Source organism: Peromyscus maniculatus, chromosome 1, assembly GCF_049852395.1.
Source record: "Peromyscus maniculatus bairdii isolate BWxNUB_F1_BW_parent chromosome 1, HU_Pman_BW_mat_3.1, whole genome shotgun sequence".
NCBI lineage: Eukaryota > Metazoa > Chordata > Mammalia > Rodentia > Cricetidae > Peromyscus > Peromyscus maniculatus.
The window spans coordinates 162,157,508-162,176,638 of record NC_134852.1 but is presented as its reverse complement, the minus strand read 5'-3'; the positions used below and the strand labels follow the sequence as shown (position 1 = coordinate 162,176,638).

Sequence of the window (19,131 nt, the reverse complement as noted above, 5' to 3'; positions counted from 1 at the left end):
TGACATCCTTTGATAGAACTATATGTGACTCTTTGGAAGAGAGTATCTGAATTAATTTGTGCAGAATTCCCATTAGTCAGCAATGAGCAGGGAGCTATCAGTCAGAGATCACCAGCACATAAAGATGCTAGCCACAATAACTGAGGGTCAGCAGAAACAACCCACAAACAGATTTGGGTGCCTTAGGGCTCCACGTATTAGGCTTCTTTATGCAAAGCAGAAAGGTTATAGATGAATTTAAGGTTAATAAGCAATATAAGGCCGGGCGGTGGTGGTGCATGCCTTTAATCCCAGCACTCTGGAGGCAGAGTCAGGTGGATCTCTGTGAATTAGAGGCCAGCCTGGGCTACCAAGTGAGTTCCAGGAAAGGCGCAGCTACATAGAGAAACCCTGTCTCAACCCCCCCCCCCCAAAAAAAAAGATCATTAAGGAGAACAGAAAAAGAATTTAAATGGCCAAATGAATATTTATGTATTCAAAATAAATAATGAATTAGACAAAGCAAGAGAGAGAACTGAATCTCTGGAGGCTATATCCAAATGTAAGAGCTGGGGGGAGTGCTGAGAACCTTTGTCTCCTGGACATGACTCAGCTGTTGCGCTCATGAACTCACAGGTACCTGCACAAGAGTGGGCCCTTTGCCGGGCGATGGTGGCGCACGCCTTTAATCCTAGCACTTGGGAGGCAGAGCCAGGCGGATCTCTGTGAGTTCAAGGCCAGCCTGGGCTACCAAGTGAGTTCCAAGAAAGGCTCCAAAGCTACACAGAGAAACCCTGTCTCGAAAAACAAAAACAAAAACAAACAAACAAAAAAGAGTGGGCCCTTCAACATTTCTTCTTGGATGGCGGAAGTACTTATGATGTCCCACTCACCCCTGATGGACTGCCGGCAGCCGGTGGTTGCTGGGGGAGAAGGGAATAATTTTTTTCAGTAGTGCAACCACTGACAAGTTGTCCATACCCCGGGGGGATAATCTCCCACCAGTGCTCATGCAAGCAACCTTAACTAAACACTGTGGGTCACACACAGAAAGAAGACATAGAAACTGCAGGACACCTTCTGGGAAGGAGAAGGAAGGGCGTGAGAGAGGAGAATGAGGTGGAAATGGTTGAGATTCATTATATACATGTATGAAACTGTCAACAAATAAAAAATAAAAAAATAGAAGTTAAATTCATCCAAAAGATAATATAGTTCTAAATTAATAGATACCTAATAAAATATTTAAAGCAAAAACTGTAAGAGCTGCAAGGAGCGATTAGATAAATCTCCCATCAGGGGATGAGTATCAGCAGACTAATGGACAGAGCTGGGAGACAGAATGCCAGGGCTTGGCGGCAGCAGGGACATCTGCATTCGCGGTAACGGCCTAAGCATAGAGCCCTGGTTCCAAGCAAACTGAGAAGCAATTGGATCACCGAGTCTGTTTCCTTCATGCCACTGGGCAGCTGCCCTTTCTGAATCCTGCATAAGACTGGAAATTACTCTCTGGAGATAGTAAAACAGAATGTCTTTGGGCCTGTGGCTGCCTGAGGGAGTTTAGCAATTGCAGGCATGCTGAACACTGAGATCCAACACACACACACACACACACACACACACACACACACACCTTCTCTCACTTGACTGTCAAACTTTTACCCTCCAAATACCCCTCTTTGGGACTCTGACCAACCTGAGAAAGAGGCCTAAGACTAGTGTAACCATCTGGCTAAGAACAGTGTATGGAAGGGGGCCAAGGTGGTGCATGCTTTTAATCCCAGCACTTGGTAGACAGAGGCAGGCAGGCCTCTGAGTTCGAGGACAGCCTGATCTGCAGAGCTAGTTCCATGACAGCCAGAGATACACAAAGAAACCCTGTGCCCAAAAAAAAAAAAAACCCACAAAAACAAACAAACAAACAAAAAAACAAAAAAACAAAAACCAAACAACCAAACAACACCAAAAACAGTACATGGTGAGGTTGACTATCATAGGAACATCTCATCGGTGTTTGGTTTTGTACTGAGATGGGGTCTCATGCTGCCCAAGCTGAACTCAAATTCCCTATGGAGCCCAGAGCACATGCCTTGGGTCCCTAATCTTCTTGCTTCTGTTTCTCATGAGTGTCACCACACCGAGCTTTCCTCTTTTTAGTTTTGAGACACAAGGTGGGGGTCTTGGGTCCTGCTGTGTGTGTAGCCCAAGCTGGCCCTGGAGTTTCCATCCTACCCTTTTGCCCCTTAAAAGTTCTTTAACTTTAAAAATTATTCTTATACCAGGGAGTGGTGGCACACGCCTTTGACCCCAGCATTCTGGAAGCAGAGGCAGACGGAGCTCCAAATTTGAGACCAGCCTGGTCTATAGATGGAGTTCCAAGACAGCCAGGACTACACAGAGAAACCCTTTCTCAAAAACAAAACAAACAAGTTTATATTATTTATTGGGGCTGGGGGTTCATGTGTGCCACAGTGCACACACGTCAGTCAGAAGAGAACCTGTGGGAGTTGGTTGTCTCCTTCCATGTGGGTCCCAGGGATTTAACTTAGGTCATCAGGCTTGGCAGAAAGTGCCTTTGCCCAATGAGCCATCTTGCCAGCTCCACTTCCAGAGTTCTTGGCTATAAACAGGCAACCGAAGATTATCAACCAATTGTGTGAAGCCTCCTAATATGAAGGAAACCAAACCCAGTAAGTTAAAAAAGAAAAGAAAAGAAAAGAAAAGAAAAGAAAAGAAAAGAAAAGAAAAGAAAAGAAAGACAGAAAGAAAATGACTGAAGACCCTGACCTACACAAGACGGTCTCAAAGCAAGCAAGGCAGGCAAGCAAAGATTCCAAAATGAGTGACAGAAGACCTGCTGACCCCACATCCACCAATGGGGAGACGTGTGCACACCCCCACTGACTTTCCAACGTGGGTTCTAGGATTGCTTCTGGGAACACAGCTCAGGTCAAGCAGCCTGCAAGGCAAGCGCTTTACTAACTTGCCTATCTTTTCACCCCGTCTTCTGTTTTAACCCATGGTGCTAATTGGAGGAGGACATCTTCATCTACCAAATAGGAAGCCAAGAGCTAATATCTCAAACTGATTACTAAAAAGCCACCAGTACAGATGTTTTTTAGAAATATGGTGATGTGTAAATCCCAGAAGCTAGAGGGGAACAAGGAAGGATGGAGGATGGAAACAAAACACTGAAGCATTTATTTGGTTGGGTTTGGGGGAATTGTTAGTTTGTTTTTCAAGATAGGAATTCTGTGTGTTGCCTTGGCTGTCCTGGAACTCACTATGTAGACCAGGCTGGCCTTGAACTCACAGAGATCTGCTGTGGAACAATCCTTTTCTACCCTATGAATATGTATTACTCTCATTTGCTAATAAAAAGCTGATTGGCCAATAGCTGGGTAGAAAGAGATTGAGTGAGAGAGCCAGACTAGGAGAATTCTGGGAAGAGGAAGGGGGAGTCAGAGAGTCCCCAGCAAAACAGCAGAGAAGCAAGATGAGAATGTCATACTGAGAAAAGCCACGTGGCTAGACATAGGTAAGAATTATGGGTTAATTTAAGTCTAAGAGCTAGTCAGTAATAAGCCTGAGACACCAGCCAAGCATTTATAATTAATATAAACCCCTGTGTGGTAATTTGGGAAGTGGCTGCTGGTTATTTGGAAACAGGCGATTGGGACAAGAAACATCCGATTACAGAGATCTGCCTATCTCTGCCTCCTGAGTGCTGGAATTAAAAGCTTGCACCACCACAGACCCATTCACTGCTATATTTTAAGGTTTTTTTTGTTTTGTTTTGTTTTTTGTTTTTGTTTTGTTTTTTTGACTATGTGAGCCATTGGATTATCTACACATGTACTGTAGTTTGGGTCTGACATGTCCCCTCAAATGTTCATGTGCTCAAGGCATGGGCTCCAGCTTGGTGACAGAAATGTTTTAAATTTTATTTATTTATTTTGAGACAGGTTCTCATGTAACCCAAGGTGACTTTGAACTCAAAAGTAGCCAAAGATTAATTTGAGCCAGGTATGGAGGTGCATGTCTTTAATCCCAGCACTCAGGAGGCTGAGGCAGATGGATCTCTGTGAGTTCAAGGCCATCCTGATCTACATGGAGAGACCTCATTTCAAAAATAAGTAAAGCAAGATAAAGACAGTAAAGGCAATTCCCAGGACAACAACTACTAAGAGAACTTAGCAATCCAAGTTAGAGAAAGAGAGAGAGAGGGGGGGGTGGGGCAGACAGACAGACAGACAGACAGACAGACTAAACATGGAAAACTGGGAAATATCAGGGAAGAGGCCAGGCAAGATGCTGCATGCTTGGAATCCTAGCATTTGGAAGCCAGGTGAGTGAAGATTGCAAGTTCAAAACCTGGGCTATACAAGTCCCAGGCCAGCCTGGATCCATACTGGGGTTTTATTCCAAATACCAAGCTCTACTCCCAACAAGAGCTGGAGATACAGTTTAGTGACAGAATGCCTGCCTGGCATGTGCAAGGTCCTGGAATAACAACACAAGCACACACATACACACACATGTGCTCTCTCTCTCTCTCTCTCTCTCTCTCTCTCTCTCTCTCTCTCTCTCTCACACACACACACACACACACACACACACACACACACACACACTAAATAAAAGTCACACCAAATCTGTTATAGCTAGTAGATAAATTCAGTGAAATTGCAAGATATAAGAGCAAACATAAAAATCAGTTGCTGCACACCTTTAATCCCTGCTCTCAGGAGGGAGAGGCAGATGGCTCTCTGAGTTTAAGGCCAGCCTGGTCTACAGAGTGAGTTCTAGGACACCAAGGCTACACAGAGAAACTTTATCTTGAAAAACCATAAGGAAAAAAAAATTAGTTGTTGCTTGAAGTCCTGGCATAAGCCAAGAGGATCACAAGTTCAAGTCCAACCTGACTGTGGCAGAATATTCCTTTACACTGTGTGAAGACATGTCACTGTGATTGGTTTAATAAAGAGCTGAATGGCCAATAGCTAGACAGGAAGAGGTTAGGCGGGCCTTCTGGGGACACAGAGAGAACTTAGGGAAGAAGAGTTGCCAGAGAGACCTGGAGAAAGCAGCATGAGCCATACAAAGAAATGAGGTAACAAGCCATGTGATGGAACATAGATTAAAATAAATGGGTTAATTTAAGTTATAACAGCTAGTGGGATAAGTCTAAGCTAAAGCAAAGTTTTCATAATTAATAATAAGTCTCTGTGTGTCGTTATTTGGGAGCTGGCGGTCCAGAGAAAGACTCGCTGACCTACATACTTTGCCTCATGATACTAAGGGTTTTGGATATAGTGCAGTGGCAGACAGCTTGTCCAGTATGTACAAGACACAGAACACAAAAAAAGTGACACTGACAAACAAGGACAGCTACAGAGCAGTTCCATTTCTGTCCGCTGGCAAGACTCCAAAAGTGAGTCAACAAAACAATTCTGGTTGCAATACTATCAACAAATAAAAAGGGAAGATTTTTAACCAAGAGGGTGTGTAAGACTTACACACTGGGCCAGGCATGCTGCTGCAGCCCTTTAATCCCAACACTTGGGAAGCAAAGGCAGACAGATTTCTGTGGGTTTGAGGCCAGTCTGGTCGAACTAGTTCCAGGACAGCCAGGGCTACGTAGAGACACTCTGTCTCAAAATAAATAAATAGATGATAGATAGATAGATAGACAGACAGATAGATAGATAGATAGATAGGTGGATAGATAGAAAATCAATAAATGAATGAATGAATAAATAAATAAATAAATTTACACAATGAAAACTACAAACTATTGTTGAATGAAAGAGACCTAAGTAAATGAACAGACAGCCCATGTTCACAGACAGGAAGACTTATATGATATACATGATAGAATGACCTACAGAATCAAAATCATCCTGTCACAATTCTGTCATTCTTCAGAAGTAGCAAGGGGATCCTAAAATTCATAGGAATGTCAAGGCAATGGTTCACTGAAATTGTCAACTTGACACAATCTAGAATCACTTCAGAAGAGTCTCCAAGAGGGATTGTCATGGTCAGGTTGGCCTGTGGACATGCCTGTGGGGGATTCTCTTGATGAACTGTTGTGGGAAGACCCAGGCTGAAAGTAGGAGACCCCATTCCCTGGGGTTTGGTCCTGGACCGCATAAGGGCAGACAAGGAAAGCTGAGCCAATGGCACGGATCATTGTTTCTTTCCTGTTCCTAACTATGTATATGACTAGCTACCTCAAGTTCCAACTGCCTCGACTTCCCCAAAATGATGGGCTGTGGCCTGGAATCATAAGCCAAACAAGCCCTCCTCCCTGAAAGGGTTTCTGTCGGGTGTTTCATCACAGTAACTGTGGTGGTAATCTAATTGTATTGAAATATTATTTTGATTTGTACTGAAATATTAATTTGATTGTATGTTAATAAAGTTGTCTGGGGGTCAGAGCTATTAGAGCCATAGCAAGAGTGTGGCGGTGGTGGCACACGCCTTTAATCCCATAGATATCTGTGTGTTCAGGGTCAGAGCTATTAGAGCCATAGCAAGAGTGTGGCGGTGGTGGCACACGCCTTTAATCCCATAAGATCTCTGTGTGTTCAGGGATACAGCCAGCATTGGAGACATATGCCTTTAAGACCTAGGGGGCTGTACATTCAGACAGTGACGAGGCAGTCATGTGTTTGAGTTTACAACCAATGAGAAGGCAGAACAACATACTTTAAAAATACGAACCGAGAGGAAGTAGGTCTTTTTTCGCGAAGCTGGGACAGCAGGAGGAAGGGTGAGATTTTAGCTCTGAGCTCTGACTTCTTGGCTTTCTCTTTTACATTGTTTCTGTGTTTCTTATTTAATAAGACGGTTGGTTACATCTACATCTGGCGCCCAACGTGACAAGAATCCATTAAAAACTGCTTGGCTTGGCGGCAGGTCCGCTTTCCCGCAAGGGCGGCAGGCGGCCCGCAGCGGCGGCGGCGGCGGCGGCACACGGCGGCCGGCGGCGATCGGCTTCTTAGTCCGAGCTGCTGGCGTCCTAGTCCGGGTAGCAACTTCTAGTCCGGGCCTAGGTCTGTGAGCAGCTTGCCTAAAGCCGGTGCTACAAACAACTCAGACCTGCCCTGCCGAACAGGGCCCTGCCTGTAAAGCCAAAGCACATGGTGGTCGGAGCTTAAGGAAGCCAGACCCAAGCCTTGACTCGGCACAAGAGGGAACACGTGGCTGCATTTAAGCTTTAGCCGGCTACGCTTTCTTGTGCGTTCTCTCTCTCTCTCTCTCTCTCTCTCTCTCTCTCTCTCTCTCTCTCTCTCTCTGGATTTACACCTGGGACACTAGGTGGCTGCTTTGAAAATCCCCTCGGATTTCTACTGTTCTACGCAGATTTGGTAAGTCATAATATATCAGATATTTTAAAAGAAACTATCTAAAAGAGAATTTTTTTCCACATTAAAAAACAAATGGGTTTTATGTGTACATTGGAAGAAAATTGGTTTTTGTTCGAAATTTTAGGCAGTCTGGCAATGGAACAACTATATAATATTAGTATTGGTGGAATTATGCACCTCATCACTATAATAATCCACATTTTAATATTTAAAAAGATAGTCAATTTAAGTGCCAGGATAACAGCGTTAGAAGAACTTGTTAAACCTGTAAAAATTCAGACAGAAGAAATTAACAATGAAGTTGTTTCAAGTCGGGATCATAAGGTTGCAGAAAGAAAGCCTGTTTTCACACAGTCACCCTTAATTTATCCTGTAACAGTACAGCAGATGCCTGATCAAATGGCTACACAAAATACTTGGGCTCCAATTGAAATGTTGGATTTAAAAAGGTTTAAGGAGGCAATAGTATCTTATGGCATGCATTCCCCATATGTAAAGCAAATGTTAAACACTTGGTCAACATATAATAGGATAGTACCACAGGACTGGCGGGACCTCGCACAAGGTGTTCTGGAACCCAGCCAGAGACTTCAATTTCTGACTTGGTTTAAGGAGGAGGCTAAAAACATAGAAAAACAATGGAGGGATAAAGGAGTACAAGTTTGCCAGGATCAGCTTATGGGCGAAGGCCAATATGCTTCAGCACAAGCACAATGTTTATATGATGTCCAAACCCTAATTTTATGTCGAACGGCAGCCTTGAATGCATGGGACAAAGTTGAGGAACCAGGAAAAAAATCTGAGTCATTTACAAAGGTGAAGCAAGGCCCAAAAGAGTCTTTTACAGATTTTTTTACAAAGACTGGCTTCAGCAGTAAAGAGAACGGTCTCGGATTCAGAAGCTGGTAAGGCAATAATTGAATCTTTGGCCTTTGAGAATGCGAATGCAGCATGCAAAAGAATAATCAGGCCATTAAGGGCAAGATCTGCACCTATGGAAGATTGGATTAGAGAAACAATTAATGTTGAAGCTGATGAGCATGATGATACATGGGTAGGAGAAGTAATTTCAAAAGGTTTGAGGAGTGTTAGATGTTTTGGATGTGGAAAGCAAGGACATTTGAAAAAAGACTGTAGACAGGTCATTTCCAGAAACAATGTTTCTTCAAGGAACAATGGCAACAGAATGCCCCTTCCTTCTGGAGTATGCAGAAGGTGTGGTAAGGGAAAACACTGGACCAACGAATGTAGATCAACAAAGGACAGACAGGGTAATCCTTTGCCTCAGTCTTCGGGAAACTCCCAGAGGGGCCTCAGGCAGGCCCCCAGTGCAAATCCAGTTCAAACCTTTCCTGCAGCCATAGAGGAAATGCCTGCTCTGGAGAGCAATTAAATAACCAAATGCCTATTGGAATAAATCATGCTGGTCAGAATGATGAAACAGAGAGAATAGAAAATTCAGGAGAAAACATAAAGAAAATTTTTTGGCAAACTTCTATTAATGAACAAAGACCAAAATTAACGATAAAAATAAATGGTGTTTTGTTGTCTGGTCTGGTAGACACAGGTGCGGACGTTACCATAATTGCACCAGAATTTTGGCATCCAACTTGGCCTCTTCAGGAGGTAAACGTTCAACTGTTAGGAATTGGGACATTATCTCAGGTGAAACAGAGTGCAAGATGGCTTGAATGTATAGGTCCAGAAGGACAGAGAGGAAAATTAAAACCATATGTGGCTAACATAACTATGAACCTGTGGGGTCGAGACTTGTTGCAACAATGGAATACTCAGATTAACATCCCTCCAATCTCAGAAACAAATCATAAACTAGCACATGTTACTGAGAGAAATATTAGAAGATATTGTTCTAATGAGTGGTCACCAGCCATCCATATTATACAAGAACAGGGCACAATAACTGATGATCTTCCAAAGACACCAAACACTCTACCTTTAAAATGGTTAACAGACAAGCCTGTATGGGTCCAGCAATGGCCTTTAACAACAGAGAAACTCCAGGCTTTAGAAGAGCTGGTAGAAGAACAGTTAAATGCTCAGCATATTGAAGAATCAACCAGCCCTTGGAATTCTCCTGTATTTGTTATTAAAAAGAAATCTGGTAAATGGAGAATGGTAACAGACCTTAGGGCAATTAACAAAGTAATTCAGCCAATGGGTTCTCTACAATCTGGGATGCCTTTGCCTACTCTGTTACCAAAAGGATGGCCTCTCATAGTTATTGATTTAAAAGACTGTTTCTTTTCAATACCCTTACAAGAAAAAGACAGAGAAAGATTTGCTTTTACAGTGCCTACTTATAATAATTCTCAACCGGTTAAAAGATTTCAATGGAGGGTCCTCCCACAGGGAATGTTGAATAGCCCAACTCTGTGCCAATATTTTGTACAACAGCCATTGGAAGTGATACGTAAAAAATTTCCTAAATCTATAATTTATCATTATATGGACGATATTTTACTAGCTGACTCAAATGCAGATACTTTAGAAATAATGTTTGAAGAAGTAAAGAAAATTTTGCCTCGCTGGGGATTACAAATTGCTCCTGAAAAGATACAAAGAGGAGATTCTATTAATTATTTAGGATATAAAATAGAGCTACAAAAAATTAGACCCCAAAAGGTGCAAATTCGGAGAGATAGACTACAGACTCTTAATGACTTTCAAAGATTATTTGGAGATATTTCTCATCTACGAACTATTGTTGGGGTAAAAAATGATGAACTGACTAATTTGTTCAAAACCTTAGAAGGTGACAAGGACTTAAATAGTCCAAGAGAATTATCACCTGAAGCTGAGAAAGAATTAGCATTGGTAGAAAAGAAAGTGCATGAAGGACACGTGAATCGTATTGATCCAAAGCTGGATTGCATTTTGGTTATCTTACCTTCTAGGCGTTCTCCTACTGGAATATTAATGCAGAGGGAAGATATTATATTGGAATGGATATTTTTACCAAATAAACCAAATAAAAAATTAAAAACTTATGTGGAAAAAATCTCTGACTTGATTTACAAAGGAAAAATGAGACTTCGTCAATTAGCAGGCATAGACCCAGCAGAAATTGTCGTACCATTAACTAAGGAGGACATTGAAAAATTATGGACAGAAAGTGAACCTTGGCAAAGAGCTTGCAGTAATTTTTTGGGAGAAATTAACAGCAAATATCCCAAAAGCAATAGAATTGATCTTATAAAGAGAGCTGAATGGATCTTGCCTCGAATTGTACGGCAAAAACCCATATCTGGAGTTCGTACATTTTATACAGATGCCAACAAAGAAGGAAAGGCAGGTTACAAATCAGAAAATTTAAGTAAAGTGGTTCAAAGTCCGTATAATTCAGTGCAAAAATCAGAATTGTATGCTATTCTGTTGGTATTAATGGATTTTTCAGAACCTCTCAACATAGTAACTGACTCTCAGTATGCTGAAAGAGTGGTGTTACATATTGAGACTGCAGAATTTATCCCTGATGCTTCAGAATTAACTTCACTATTTATTCAATTACAAGATACAATCAGGAAAAGGAATCATCCTTTATATATAACTCACATTCGATCCCATACTGGTCTGCCAGGCCCTCTAGCACAAGGCAATGAAGAGATTGATAAATTATTGATAGGAAATGTGCTGGAGGCCTCAGAATTTCATAAAAAACATCACGTTAATAGTAAAGGTTTAAAAAAGGATTTTTCCATAACCTGGCAACAAGCCAAAGAAATAATAAAGAAATGTCCTACTTGTTCCTTCTACAATCAGACACCATTACCAGCAGGATGTAACCCAAAGGGTACTCAGAGAAATGAAATCTGGCAGATGGACGTGTTTCACTTTGCAGAATTTGGAAAATTGAAATATGTACACCACACTATCGATACTTATTCAGGATTTCAATGGGCAACTGCTTTGAGTTCTGAAAAAGCTGATTCTGTAATCACTCATTTGCTAGAAGTTATGGCCATCATGGGTATACCTGCACAAATCAAAACTGACAATGCTCCATCATATGTCTCTGTTAAAATGAAACAGTTTTTTGCTTATTACAATATAAAGCATATTACAGGCATACCACATAATCCTACAGGTCAAGCAGTTATAGAAAGATCAAACAGAACTCTAAAGGATATGCTAAATAAACAGAAATGGGTAACAAAAACCCCCAGAAATAGACTGCATAATGCTCTTCTAACTTTGAATTTTCTGAATGCCAATGAGAAAGGAACAACAGCTGCAGAGAGACATTGGATAATAGAAAAAACTACAGAATTAAATCAGCCTATATACTTTAAGGATGTGCTGACCTCAGAATGGAAACCAGGGTATGTATTACATTGGGGACGTGGTTTTGCTTTTGTTTCTACAGGAGAAGATAAGCTGTGGGTACCATCAAAATTGATAAAGGTTCGATTTGAACAAGAGAGACCTCTTAATTAGAGGAGGTGATAGTTCATCAACCAGCATGAACATCCAATTTAAACTAACTTGTATCAATAACACATGCCTTTTCATTTCATCAGATAATAACTTGCCAAAAAGGAACATCCCCAAAATTAGTCTTGGGGAAAGGTTTTTGTTTTTGTCTTTTAGGAGAATGAAGGTTAAGGAATCTGAAGAACACTGGACAAATGAGACAACTGAAGATAAGGGACAAATCATCTATCCCAAGAAACAGAGTGAAACGGTGTATGGGTATATATTATCTAAAAAAATTTTATGTCTTCCTAAATGTTTGTTTCTGCTTTTCTCTAAAGATTTAACACTCTTGGTTTTCTAATAGTCCCAGTTCAATTAAAATTTAAAGCTGACTTTGGAGTTGGAGAATGGCTCTCTCCTTCTTTAAAATCAAGCATGTTGTTAAAAGGAAAATGCAAACTCCCTGTATCATGCCAGAATAAGAGCCATCTTCTGCTATGGTACAGGACAAAAGCAAAATTAATTAAGGGACTATTCTATTACTAATCTCAACTCTTTGATTCTATTCTGATTCTTTAAACTTTTCTCAAAGTATAAATTTTATATCAAAATTTACAAGATTAATATATATATATATATACATTTTAAACTTTGTTAAGATATGAATGGTCACATAGAGTACTAACTAATTCTAGAAAAAAAGGCTAGCTGCATATATATGTTTTTGTGTTCGAGTCTCTTATCAGTTTTCTGCAGGAAATCACGGCCTGGCCTAACATCAACTGAAGTCTCCAGAAAGAAGATGGGGCCCCACAACAACAACAATTCCACGTGGACAATAATAATATCATTAAGCTGACAAACATCATCCACAGATCAGCTTTGAACTACAAGGTGCTCAGAGCAAATTTGAGATGACTAGCTGAGATGATCCAGTCTCAAAGACTACTTGAATAAGGACTTGAGATAAACCCTCAACTTTGGCATTATACACAGACTGGATAATGAAGGATATAGTTACCTCTCCTAGAATTTGACAATTAACCTAAAATTTTTCTTTCAGGATAAAGAAAACTTCGCCCATACCCAGCAGGAAGCAATTTTAAGAATACGACGCCCACATTCCCAAAGAGGTGGTGTGGGGCGGGTGGTTTTTTGGTCTTTTTAATGGGTTTTGGGTCTGGGATAATTTTCAGTATTTAGGGGGGTTGGTTACAAGTTATTGTCAAGGGTTAGGAAAAAGGCTAAGCAAAGGAGATTAGATTTAAGGTTCTTGTTTAAAAAAAAAAAAAAAAAAAAAGAAAGAAAAAAAAAGAAAGAAAAGAGAAAGAAAATTACTAGTTTTAAATACTTTACATTGGATTGAATTGTTTTATATTGTACACAAATTTGAAACTGATATTGTTAGAAAATGCTATATGTATATTTCTAATTGTATTTATTCCATCCATTTAACAATGTAATGCAAATTTCTGATCCTTGAATGTTATTATTATCAACTATCAGGATATAAAGAAATGAAAGCTAGTAGTTAGACATTATCATAGAACTTGTAGTCATATTAGATATGTTTTAAAAATTGAGCAGAGATGTTTTAGACAGGTCATCTTCAAACCCTTCAGAGATCTACAGAATATGGCATTTAAAATGTTTTAATAACTTAGAAAATTTTTCTTTTTTGAGACATGTCGGCTCCTGGCAGTACCAATCTACTTTAGAGAAAATATGGGCATTGAAGAAACTGCATATGGAGTCAACTTTCATTCTGGCAAAAGTTAGCCACTGGACAACAAAGTATCCTCGAATCAACAGGACAAAATGGACAGACAGATCACGAAACAAGGGACTACTGATTCTTGCCAAAACAAGTGTGGTTATGGCTTTATCAAAAGGCATCTTCTGAGGCCAGGACAATATGGCCCCATCCCTGAAGTGGCCTTCGCATCCGGAAAAGGTACGGTGCCCTTTTCTTCGAAGGCAGCTTAACAGGTAGAGGGCCGATGGATTCTGTTGTACAATGGAACAGCAGCTGAAAGCTCATGCCTCTCAAAAGTAGACTGGCATTTAATAGAGGGATGTGGAGAAGAAGGGGATGCTGAGATGAAGCCATATATACACAGCCAAGAAGAATGGACAGCTGAATTAAAAAACTGTCAACAATTTCCAGAATTTAAAATCCTGAATCATGACAGGACACTAGTGGAATTCAGGTGTTTCTGGTACGTGGACTGCTCTCACCCAATGTGAGGTTGAACTGTTGACCTTGTGTACATCCTACTTCACAAATGAGTCTGTCAGATACACTAAGCCTATAGGCTGAAGATGATGCCCCAACACTGCGGAGAAACCTCAGGTGACTGCCCAGGCAGCTGGCTGTTTCTGTCAACTCACAAAATTTTTTTGGAAGTTGCTTGCATGCACTTCCTGTTTTTATTTTTGTTAGCTAATATTATTCCCTTCTTGGGTCTCTGAGGGAGTTGAAGATTAGTTAGTTATGGTTGAAGATTAGTTAGTTATAGTTGAAAATTAATTAGGATAGAAAGTACATTAGATACATCTTGGAATTATCAAAATAGGATAGATAATGGAATTATTTTCTCTGATTCGTCAAATACCTGTTTAGGTATTTATTACTTGTATATATTGTATATAGTTATTGTACTTTTGTATATAGTTTTTCTTTTGTTAGTCATAACCTTTTGCTTTTTTTCTTTTTATTAAAATAGAAAAGGGGAAATGTGGTGGTAATCTAATTGTATTGAAATATTATTTTGATTTGTACTGAAATATTAATTTGATTGTATGTTAATAAAGTTGTCTGGGGGTCAGAGCTATTAGAGCCATAGCAAGAGTGTGGCGGTGGTGGCACACGCCTTTAATCCCATAGATATCTGTGTGTTCAGGGTCAGAGCTATTAGAGCCATAGCAAGAGTGTGGCGGTGGTGGCACACGCCTTTAATCCCATAAGATCTCTGTGTGTTCAGGGATACAGCCAGCATTGGAGACATATGCCTTTAAGACCTAGGGGGCTGTACATTCAGACAGTGACAAGGCAGTCATGTGTTTGAGTTTACAACCAATGAGAAGGCAGAACAACATACTTTAAAAATACGAACCGAGAGGAAGTAGGTCTTTTTTCGCGAAGCTGGGACAGCAGGAGGAAGGGTGAGATTTTAGCTCTGAGCTCTGACTTCTTGGCTTTCTCTTTTACATTGTTTCTGTGTTTCTTATTTAATAAGACGGTTGGTTACATCTACAAGTAACAGAAATGAACCCAAGCCACATCCTGAATAACCAAAGTTGGAGAACCCATACTTCTTTTTTGCACTTGCTTATTTGGGGTGTGTGTGTGTGTGTGTGTGTGTGTGTGTGTGTGTGTGTGTGTGTGTGTGTGTGGTGTGTGTGTGTGTGTGTAGGGGCATAGGAAAGGTTGAGGTTGGTGCACATATGCAATGGTGCAAGCGTGTAAATCGAAGGACAACTTTCTCTCCTTCCGCTTGTGGGGATTGCACTTACGTCGTCTTACCCACCGAGCCTCACTCACACTTTTTGATTTCAAAACAGCATGCCTACTCACCGCCTGCCACGGTATAAATAAGGGCTTGATGGCACATGCTGCTAAGTCTGGGGCAAATGGCTGAGAAGCCTGTATATGACGGTGAAAACTTAAGATTATAGAAGGTGTACTGACTAGTCTTATGTCACCTTGACACACAAACTGGAGTTGTCTGAAAAGGAAGGAACCTCAATTGAGAAAATGCCTCCATAAGATCCAGCTGTGAGGCATTTTCTTAATTAGTGATTGATGGAGGTCGCAGTCCACTGTGGGTGGGGCCACTGCTGGGCTAGTGGTCCTGGGTTCTATAAGAAAGCAGAGTGAGCAAGCCATGGGGAACAAACCAGTAAGCAACACCCTTTCATGGCCTCCGTATCAGCTCCTGCCTCCAGGTTCCTGGCCCGCTGGAGTTCCTGTCCTGACTTCCTTTGGTGATAAACAGCAATACGGAGGTGTAAGTAGAATAAACCCTTTCCTCCCCAGCTTGCTTTTTGGTGATAGTGTTCTGTTGCAGCAATAGAAACCCTAAGACAGAAGTCTACTCAGATTAACAAACATTGATTTGAGATGCATGTCTAACTACTTAAGTCTGTGTTTACTGATCAAGCTTCTAGAAAATTTATGTAAGTAACAACATACGTTTGATAAATAAGGTATATTTGATAAATAAGATTTATAAATTCCTAAGGTCTGCTCAGGTTCACAGTAATAGTTGTCTAGCTTTGTTGTCTTTGCTTCATTTGTTAAGCTTTATTTGGATTAAAAAAAAACTGATATTCTGTAATGGTAAAAGTTTATCTTCAATTAAATCCAACTCAAACTTTTAAAGTTTGAACTTAACAGATAAAGCTATATGATCCTAATCTTATAAAAGCCACTAACTTGTAAATTGTTATGTGATTCATTTAGCTTTATTTAGGTTCCTGTGTGTTTCAAGGTTAAGCCTAAAATCAGATACACTTATAGATAATGATCTTCAAAACTTTTCATACATCAGTTGATGATTGCATCTAAGGTGTTTGATGGAAGGGGAGAGAGAGAGGGGAACCAGTGCAGCACCCAGGAGGCTCAAAGGTGCTAAAGGAGCGGGTAGCTGAAATGGTTGCTTTACAGAGGGAAGAGCAGCCCATCCCCCTGGGCTGGAGAGTTCAGGGTAGAGGGAGGGGCTACGAAAGCCAGTAGGAGCCCTAACAGCAGGGCTGAGAGATGCTGGGAGACCCTGGTGGCCAGGTTCACCTTGACATGTTAAATAGGCACCCCAGCCATTTGTCCCAGCATTTGAGACTTAACACACACCTGTCATTCTAGCACTTGGGGGACAGAGGCAGGGTATCCCTGTGGCAGGTTGGCTAGTTACAATAGCCAGAATTGGTGAGTTCTGGGTTCAGCAAGAGAGCCTGCCTGAGTAAGTGAAGTAGTGAGCCATTGAGGAAGACATGGACATCGACCTAGGGCCTCAATATGCATGCACACACATATACCCAGACACATATTACACATACACATATGTACATCACACATACATATTACACGTTCATGCACATGCAAAAGAAAAAGGAAAACCAAACCAAAACCAAACAAGCAACAAGTATAGTATTGGCCTCAGGACAGACACAGAGATCAATGGAATTGAGCAGAGACTCCAAAAATAGATACATCTGTCACAGACTGATCTTTAACAACAGTGCCACAACCATTCAATGAGGGAAACAAGCCTTTCCAACAAAGAGTGCTTGGACACCTGCTTATCCATATGCAGCATAAGCCCTTGGACCTTTACCTTACACCATCTGCAAAAATGAACTAACAATATGTCAGACCCTAAGTGTAGGAGCTGAAACCATAAAATTCTCAGAAGAAAACAGGGAGTAAGCAAATATTCAGGACCTTAGATTTGGCAAGATCAACATTCAGGAAAAGCAAAAAGTTTTATGTGTCAAAGAACATTTTCAACTAAGTATAAAGAGGTCTGAGAGCCGGGCGGTGGTGGCGCACGCCTTTAATCCCAGCACTCGGGAGGCAGAGCCAGGCGGATCTCTGTGAGTTCGAGGCCAGCCTGGACTACCAAGTGAGTCCCAGGAAAGGCGCAAAGCTACACAGAGAAACCCTGTCTCGAAAAAACCAAAAAAAAAAAAAAAAAAAAAAAAAAAAAGAGGTCTGTGGAGTGCTTGCCTGGCATGCAAGAGACCCTGGGTTCGATCCCCAGCATGGCATAAATTGGGCCTGCAACCTCAACACTTGGGAAATGGAGGTAGGAAGATTAGGAGTTCAAGGTCATCTTCAGATACAAATCAAGTTCAGGGGCTGTCTAAAAAACAAATGAAAGAGTTCAGTGCTTTGAAATGTAAATAATAACAGACTTCTCTCTTTCATTATCATCTGAAGCCAACCTCTTAATTTAGATTGTACACTGGACTCAGCTGGAAAACTTGTTTAAAATGCAGATTCCCATTTGGCAAGATGGCTCAGCCCAGAAGAGTGCTTGCAGCCAAGACTGAGTGGGATGCCTGCGACCAACACGGTGGAAGGAGAGAACTAACTCCCAAAGTTGTCCTCTGACCTCTACATGTGTATTGTGGTACTCAAGCATGCACACACACAAACCAACAGATAAACGTAACTGAAAAAAGTAAATGCAGATTATGACTCAGGGGCTTTGGGGTGGAGCTTGAGAGTCTTGCATCTCTAACAAACCTCTGTATGGTGTGCATGCTAAAGGGTCTCCATGTAAGAGTCCACGTTCTAGGAGGAGACAGACATGTAAAGCAATTCACTAAAGCCGAGGAGCCCTTGGAGAAAAGACTATGCCTTCTAGAACCCCGGGAGCTTAGACTATGTAGTACGTAGTTCCATCAAGAACTCACTCGTGGGACTGCAGAGGTGGCTCACCAGTTCAGAGAACTGGCTATTCTTCCGGAGGACCTGGCTTTGAACCCCAGCACCCACATGGTGGTTACAACCGTCTATAACTCAAGTCTCAAGGGACACTATACCCTCTTCTGCCTGCCAGAGGTATCAGACATGCACGTGTTACACAGATAAACATGCAGACAAAACATCCATACACATAAAAACAAACAAACAAAAAAACCAAATTACTCAGCCCAGCATCACAGTATGTTCTCAGAATGCAGGGGCCCTGGTTTTTTAAAACACATTCATTGAACAGGTGGGGATGGAGTGAAAAGGTGGGGTAGGGTCAGAGCCTCACCTGGCTGGTCTCCACAGGCTGCAGTCCGTGAAGCAGAGCACAGCTCAGGGATCCCAGCTCTCCCCCAAGGCTGTGCTGAATTCTCACCTTGTGACTCTTTTTCTGTTGGTTCTGATCTGTTCTGTACTCTCTCATTGGCCTGATATGGCTTGGTGATGCTGGACTGATGTATCCCAGCCTTCCCCTGCCTTACGCTGTCCTTGTCCCTCTGAAGGGGTCAGAGGTTATGTGTCAGAGTCCCCAGAGCTTTAGCAATCAGGTCTGCCTAGTGTCAGAGAAGAGGTGTTGACTATCTTCCTTCCTGTCCCTGGAGTGGCACTACTATGTGTCCTCTGCCTCCCTGCCCAGCTGTGTTCATCTACCTCTTTCTTCCTCTTGGCTTCTGCCCTATTTATTCTGTGATTGGCCCAGGGGAGGAGAGTGGGCTGGCAGGCACCCTATGCAGAGCCTGGAGACAGCAGCCAGACCCACTGGGCCCACCCCAGGGTCTCCTGCCTACTGTCCTCTGCCAAGTCTGGTCCTCTTCTACCTGCCTGGCAGAGGTCAGGTCCTCTGTGATGCTCCTGTTGCTATGG

The 19,131-nt window shown here is 41.6% G+C and overlaps 1 protein-coding gene across 7 annotated transcripts in view; it reads right to left on the bottom strand.

The window, feature by feature from the left end:
• Rab3il1 (RAB3A interacting protein like 1) overlaps positions 1-19,131 on the bottom strand; it is a 54,218-nt gene that overhangs the window by 27,698 nt on the left and 7,389 nt on the right. For 2 of the 7 annotated variants that reach the window (XM_076559401.1, XM_076559415.1), the window contains exon 1: positions 18,557-19,129. The exons of 2 other annotated variants lie outside the window; for them this stretch is intronic. The gene's annotated coding sequence lies outside the window, so the exon portion shown is untranslated. Of the gene's footprint in view, positions 1-18,556; positions 19,130-19,131 lie in introns of those variants that run through there. 3 more of the 7 variants (XM_076559403.1, XM_076559421.1, XM_076559418.1) reach the window with 2 other exon arrangements.